The following is an 8,026-nucleotide window of genomic DNA, read 5'->3' as shown; positions in this document are numbered from 1 at the left end:
AGAGGCCTGTGGGATACTATCAAGTGTACTAACATATGCATAACGGGTATTCCGGAGAGAGAAGACAGAAAGGTGTAGGAAGAGTATCTAAAGAGATTATGGCCAAAGACATGATCTACACGTCAAAAAACCTCCCTGAAATCCAAGCAGGATGAACTCAAATAGATCCACACCAAGGCACATAATAAACTGCCAGAAGCCAAACATCTTGATAGCAGCAAGAGAGAAATGACTTGTCATTCACAAAGGGCCTCCCAAAAGATTGATAGCCTATTTCTCATCAGAAACCACAAAGACCAGAAGGCAGTGAGATGACATATTCAGTGCTGAAATAAAAATGACTGTCAAGCAAGTAGCAGATATCTAACAAAAATTTCCTTCAAAAATTAAGAAAAAATTAAGACATTTCAAGATAAACAAAAACAGAGAATTTGTCACTAGCAGAACTTCCCTACAATAAATCCTATAAAGGGAGTCCTTTAGGTTGAAATGAAGGGACACTAACTAGAGAGTAATTCAAATCCACTGAAAAAAATCAAGTGTACTGGTAAAGGTAACAACACGTTAAAAAAAAAAAAATCACAGTATAAATGTATTTTTCATCTTTACCTTTTTTGCCTCCAACCAGAATTAAAAGACAAGTGTGTAAAACAATAGTTATAGAGCTGTTCTCACAGACTTATAATGCATACGGATTTAAATCCTATGACAATAATAGCACAGAGGAAGCAGAAGGGTACAAACTTACACAGGAGTAAAGTCTGTGGAATTAGTTGGTATTGACCCAAAACAGATTTTATAAGTTAAGATGGATTTAATTGTAATTCCCCAAAAAAGTCAAAAAATATATAGCAAATGAAATGATAAGGAAATTCAAATGGTACATTAGAAAATACCTGTTAAACATAGAAAACCAGTAATGCAGGAACAGAGGGGGAAAAAGACATGCCATGTAGAAAACAAATAGCAAAGTGGCAGATGTAAATCTTACCTTATCAATAATTACATTAAATGTAAATGGTCCAACACTAATCAAAAGGCAGAATGGGCAGAACTAATTAAAAGATATGATCCAACTTTATGCTGTCTACAAGAAATACACTTTAGATTCAAAGATGTAAATAGGTTGAAAGCAAAAGGATAGACAAAATATATCGTCAAAAAGTAACTAAGAGAACTGGAATGGCTATACTAATATCAGACAAAACAGACTTTAAGATAATAACAGCTACATGTACATCAGAAGACAGATGACCAAATTTACTGTTGGTGGTGCCAACACTAATTGTAAGTTTATATTATAATGTGAAATGATTAAATATATATGTCACTTCAAAAAAAATAACAGCTACTATGGACAAAGAAGCACATTTTATAATGCTAAAAGGATTAATCCATCAAGAAGACATAATAATAATGAATACATATGCATAACAACAGAGTCTCAAAATACATGAAGCAAAACCTGACAGAACTGAAGGGAGAAATAGACAATTCAACAACAGTGGTTGCAGGCTTCACTATCTCACTTTAAATAATGAATAGAACAAGTAGAAGACCAACAAGGAAATAAAAGAATGAAACAAGGGCGCCTGGGTGGCTCAGTCAGTTAAGTGTCTACCTTTGGCTCAGGTCGTGGTCCTGAGTCCTGGGATCATGCCCCACATCAGGCTTCTGCTCAGCAGGAAGTCTGCTTCTCCCTCTGCTCCTCCCCCACCCCTTCCCTGCTTGTGTTCTCTCTCTCACTCACTCTCTCTCCCTCAAATGGATAAATAAAAATCTTAAAAAAAAATTAAGATAAAAAAAAAAATAAAAGAATGAAGGGTGCCTGGGTGACTCAGTTGGTTCAGCATCTGCCTTCGGCTCAGGTCAGTCCCGCATCGGGCTCCCTGCTCAGTGGGAAGTCTGATTCTTCCTCTCCCTCTGTGCCTCCCCCTGCTTATTCTCTCTAATAAATAAAATCTTCAAAGAAAAAAAAAAAAAAGAATGAAACAGGACTACAAATGAACCAGACTTAATAGAACACTCCACCCAGCAACAGGAGAATACACATTCCTCTCATATGCACATGGGATTTCTCCAGGATAGATCATATTTTAGATCACAAAGTCTCATTAAAATTTGCCAAGGATTGAAATTATACAATGATGAGACTGAAGTACATTTGCCAACCACAATGTAATTAAATTTGAAATTGCTAATATAAGGAAATTTGGGATATTCACAAGTATATGTAAATTAAGGAACACAGTCCTAAAAGACCAAAAGGACATAGGAAAAAAACACAAGAGAAATTTAAAAATACTTTGAGATGAATGAAAACAAAACCACATGTGTTAGGGTCCCCAAACCACCTTTAGGTTGGTGATTTACTAGGAAGCCTCATAGCACTTAGCATACAGTCTATTCATGGTTATGACATATTATACAATCAAAAGGATACCAAGCAAAAGCAACAAAGGAAAAGGTGTAGGGGTGAGTATCAGGGGAGACCAGTTGCAAGCTTCCAAAGGTCCTCTCCCAGTGGAGGCACACAGGACGAGTTTAATTCCTCCAGCAACAAAGTATAACCAGATGTGTGAAGTGTTGTCAACACCTCACTGGAGACTCAGAGCCCAGGGTTTCTGCGGGGGCTAGACATGCAGGCACACTCTGCTTGATAGATATCCAAATTCCATACTCCAAAAAGGAAACCATAAACCATATTGTTTGTACAGTGCAGGCATAACTCTTATCAGTTCTGGAAATGGTGGGAACTTCCCCAAATCTAAGTTTCCAAATGAAGGCCAGGGGCCAATCTTGCAGTCAGCCCTTCCCAAGGATAGTAGTTTGACCTGTTATGTTAACTCTTTTCCACAAACATATAAAAACTTACGGATGCAAATAAAGCATGCTTAGAGAGAGATGTATAGTTGTAAATGCCCATATTAAAAAGATCTCACATCAAATAACCTAACATTCTACCTTGAGAAATTAGAAAAATAAGAGCAAACTACAGCCAAAGTAAGTAGAGGGAAGGAAATAATAAAGCTTAGAATAGAAATAAATGAAAAAGAGGACAGAAAAATAATAGAGAAAAAAAAACAACAACAAAATGAAAAGTTGACTCTGAAAAGCAACAGGCAAACCTAGCTGGATGGGCAATGAAAAAAAAGAGAGAAGCCTGAAATACTAAAATCAGGAATGAAAGAAGGGAAAACTACTACTGACCTTATAGAAATAAGGACTGTGAACACCTGTATGTGAAATTACATAACCCAGATGAAATTTACAATTCCTAAAAAGAAGCAAAGTATTGAAGCTGACTCAAAAAGAAATAGAATATCTGTATAGAGAGGGCGCCTGGGTGGCTCAGTTGGTTAAGCGACTGCCTTTGGCTCAGGTCATGATCCTGGAGTCCCGGGATCAAGTCCCACATCGGGCTTCCTGCTCAGCGGGGGTCTGCTTCCCCCTCTGCCCTCTTCCCTCTTGTGCTCTCTGTCTCTCATTCTCTCTCTCTCAAATAAATAAATAAAATCTTTAAAAAAAAAAAAAAAAAGAATATCTGTATAGAGGTAAAATAAGAGGGTGAATTCATAATCAAAGCATTTCCAACACAGAAAAGCCCGGGTCCAGATGGTCTCACTGATAAATTTTACCAAATGATGATAATAGAATTAACACCAATCCTACACAAACTCTTTTTTTTTAAAAAAGAAGGGAACACTTCCTAAATCATTCTATGAAACCAGTATTATCCTGATACCCCAAAGAAAGAAAGACATCATAAGAAAGAAAACTACACATTAATATTCCTTCTAAACATAAACCCATAAATCCTGAATATAATATTAGCAAGCCACATCCAGCAAAAAGGAGTGTACATCATGACCAAGCAATTTATCCCAGGAATGCAAGGTTGGTCTAATATCTGAAAGTCAATTAAGGTAATAACGTATCAGTAGAATAAAAAATAACCACCGCATTCTCGAATCAGCAGATGTTGGCATAAGGATAGACAATGGAGTAGAATGAAGAGTTTAGAAATTAACCTTTTTGACAAGGTTACCAAGAAAATACAAGAGAAGAAAGAACAGTCTTTTCAATAAACAGTGCTGGGACAACTGGATATCAACATGCAAAAGGAAGAAGTTGGATCCTACCTCACACCACACACAAAAATTAACCAAAATAGATAAAAAATCTAAATGTAAAAGCTAAAACTATAAAATACTTAGACAAAAACACATCTTTACCACTTTGGGTTAGGCAATGGTTTCTTAGATATGACACCAAAAGCACAATCAACAAAGGAAAAAATAAACTTAACTTCATCAAAATCTCAAACTTTAGTGCTTCAAGGGACACCATCAAGGAAGTGAAAAGACAACCCACAGGAGAAAAGATTTATAAATCACACATCCAATAAGATACTTGTATCCAGAATGACTTGTATCCCCAATATATAAGGAACAGTTACAACTCAATAATAAAATGGCAACCCAATTAGAAATGGGCAAAGGGTCTGAACAGATATTTTCCCAAAAAAAGATCTACAAATGGCTGACAAGCACATGTGAAGATCTTCATCATCATTAGTCATTAAGACAATGCAAATCAAAAGCACAATGAGGTGCCACTTCACACCTACTGGATGGTTGTAATCAAAATACAAGCCAGTGACAAGTGTTGGTGAGGGTGCCGAGAAATTAGAACTTCGTATGTTGCTGATGGGGTTGTAATATGGTACAGCTGCTTTGGAAACCACTTTTGCAGATCCTTGAAAAGTTAAACATAAAGTGGTCGTATAACCCAGTAATTCCACTTCTGAGTAAACACCTAAGAGAAATGGTAATATATATCCACACAAATACTGTACATGCATGTTCATAGCAGCATCATTTATAATAGCCCCAAAGTGGACACAACGTAAGAGTTCGCCAACTAATGACTGAATAAACATAAGGTGGTGTGTACATACAATGGAGCATTTTCAGCCATAAAAAGGATGAAGTACAGATACATACTACACATGGATGAACACTGAAAACATTACAGTGAATGAAGAAAGCCAGACATAAAATGTTACATATCATATAAACCTATTTATACGAAATGTGTAAAATAGGCAAATCCAGAGACGGACAGTAGATAAGTGGTCGCTAGAGGTTGGCAGGAAGAGCAAGTGGGAGAGACTGCTCGTGAGTACGGGGCTTCTTTTGGGGCTGATGAAAATATTCGAGAATTAAATAGTGGTCAGGGCTGTACAACTCTGTGAATACACTAAGACCACTGAACTGTACAGTTTAAAGGGTGACTACTATGGTATGTAAATTACGTATTTAAAAAAAAATAAGATGAAAAAATGCACAAAAATCACAAAGGTGTCTTTTTCTTCAAATCTGACGCTGGGGCTCTAAACCCAGAATCCATTCAAACGTTATGAAATCGAGCCCCCAAAATGCATCCTAAACACAACTCTTCCAAGTGCCAGCAGGATTGGGGAACTGTTCTCACGTGTGACAGACAAGATGAGGTCTTTTTCTTATACATGTAGCCTCTATTCTGCATCTGCTGGAGGTCATGGGGCAAGAGAAGGAGGACCTGTCGCAGGCCAGGACTTAGCTCCTTTCCCTGGCTCCCTTCACCAGGACACTCCTCCTCATGTTCACTTTCCAACACTAGCTCATCCCTGGGGGACACCGGATACAATTCAAACTGTCAGTTCTGTTGAGTTTGATGGGAAATTCAACACAAATTTTCCTATCTACACATGCAAACACGTTCACATACGCACAGCCCGGTGAGAGATCACACTCTCCCTGAACTCGGGAGTACAGCACAAGAGATGGAACGGGATCAAACCGTTGGTCTTTTGAGGAGAGTGGTTTGACAATCTCACGCCCACAAGGACCAGAGGGAGAAAAAGTGCCTTTTCCTGGTGCGTGCCAGCATCTAAGAGAGCCGCCGACCACTACACCCGCCACAGCTGTCCAGCCATCCGCGTACCTTTCCACCAGGTCAGCTGGGGGCTGACACTTCCTGTCATGTACGGCACGTCACACATTTCTTGTATTTTTTAAAGCGCTCCAATTAGGGCCACTTGTGAGCAAGTTCTGAGCTTCATGAAAAGTGTGTGTTTCCAGAAAGTGTTAATAGACAACTCAAAAGAACGATGACTCAACCCAAGAGACGCTGTGAGGAGTTTGAACTTCTCTGGCCAACCCGCTCTTCACTTTCTGTAAAGGACACAAAGGTTTCATTCAGCTCAGCTCAGAGGCTGGAAGTGAAAGTGATCTGACTATTTTTTAAAAGGTCAGGAGAGGGCACTTGCCCATCTTCAAATTCCTCCGAACCCTCTGCCAGTAGGCATTACCGCGACAGGAGTCCAGCCCCGGGCCGTCACCGGATGCCACGGTGATGCCACTATTTCCCTCATCGGCAGTGTTCGATCCCACTCTGTGAAATGGGTTCACCGTGTTTGATGAACCTGCACACGGGGGGCTTCTGGGCCACGCCTAGGCAGTGAGGTGGGGGCCATGGCCGTGCGGGGAGCCTGCCCTGCTCCTGGGCAGGCCACACAGGCTCACAGCCTTGGCCAGAGCCCCCCAGCACCTCCTCTGTGCCAGCCAGGGGAGAGCCAACAGGGCACGAGAGAGGGGCTGCCTTTCTCAGGGATCTGTCCCTCCCCAGCCCTCAAAACTGGCACTGTGAACAGGGCATTTGGGCAGGATGATCCCTTTTCCTGAAATGCTACAGGATCTACTGCTCGAGGGACAGAGTGGTTCTCAACCTCAGGTCCGCCTTAGGCGGGTACTGTTTTCTGTGCCTCTTCTGACCCGGCCCACCGGTGAGCAATCCCGGCAGCCGTGTATCTCACATCTCGGCCCACGTCAGAGCGGAAGAGGCACCATCTGGGGGACTCTGGGGACAGAGCACGGCTGAGTTAGAGAGCTGTCCTCTGCCCCACCTTGCCTGCCCACGGCCCTGCCCCGACTGCCCACCTTCTGCTTCGGCCTCCGCGGCTGGACCTGGGCGGGCCTCCGCAGCTTCCCCCACTGACGACGGTCCTCAGGTCAGCGTGTGGACAGCGCAGAACAGCCCGGGGAAGAGTTACTGGGGCCGGGGAAGGCGTGGCTGCCCTGGCCTGTGGCGGCCTGCGAGGCCCCAGTACCACACTGCAGTTCTAACTTAAGACAGCTAGCGACCCGCCCTCCCCCACTTCTCTTTCCCTGGGTGAAAGCCAGGTTTCTACACGCACTCCTGAACCCCCTTCCCTGTCCCAGCCCGTCTCTTCTGAAAAATGAAGCAAACAAAACACCACCACATCTGTGGAAGACAGTTCTGCCCACAAAGCCCTTCTGCACAGACTCGTCCAATCTGTCTTTGCAACTGATCAGGAGCAGCAACCGGATTCTTTCACAGATGAACAAACAGGCTCAGAGGCATGAGATGCTCTGCCTGAGGTTGGTCTCACCACTGATTTCAGAAGAAATTTGGTCAAAGAGCTCCCGTGTGCTATCCAGAAAAGCAGAGTGAACCTCTGACCAAATTGGAACTCAATGCAAGACACTGGGTGAGTCTGACCAGTGCAGAAGAGAGCAAGACGCTCACGACACTGTCCCCAAAGTACAGGGTGCTCTTGACCCCCACGGGGTCTGAGACCTCAAACTCACACTCAGTAGCTGGTTAGGGGGAGGTGATGCATCGCTCACAGCGGCCAAGGCTGGCCCCATGTACCCCAATACCATCTGGGGTCCAAAATGGTGCAGTGATGAAACCTCGGGGGCTCCGAACAGAACGCCTGCCACCAATCCAGCCTTCCAGTTTCTTAGCCTATCAGCTGAGAACCCCATTCCCTAAGGTCTCCGGGTACTGGATGTGGACGCAGCACGGAGCTGGCAGACAGCCTGCTGTCCTCAGACCGTTTGATATGCACACTTCCGGTATCCCCCAAGTCATGAGAAAACCACTGAACCAACCAGGGCAGAGGCTTGTGCACGCACACACACACGCATGCACACGCCAGCTGTTTGTGGGCTGACCG

General features: G+C 42.7%; 1 protein-coding gene across 2 annotated transcripts in view; it reads right to left on the bottom strand.

Moving 5' to 3' along the window:
- Positions 1 to 3,727: 3,727 nt before the first annotated feature.
- The window catches only part of AUH (AU RNA binding methylglutaconyl-CoA hydratase), a 188,423-nt gene continuing 184,124 nt past the window's right edge, over positions 3,728 to 8,026 (bottom strand). Inside the window, exon 10 of one of the 2 annotated variants that reach the window (XM_035029187.1) lies at positions 3,728 to 6,218. The gene's annotated coding sequence lies outside the window, so the exon portion shown is untranslated. The remainder of the gene's footprint in view (positions 6,219 to 8,026) is intronic. The other variant, XM_035029183.1, reaches the window with a different exon arrangement.

The sequence above is a fragment of the Mirounga leonina genome, unplaced genomic scaffold, assembly GCF_011800145.1.
Source record: "Mirounga leonina isolate KUSES-001 unplaced genomic scaffold, KU_Mleo_1.0 Mir_224, whole genome shotgun sequence".
NCBI lineage: Eukaryota > Metazoa > Chordata > Mammalia > Carnivora > Phocidae > Mirounga > Mirounga leonina.
Note: the sequence above shows the minus strand (reverse complement) of the source record. Positions and strands in the feature narration are given on the sequence as shown.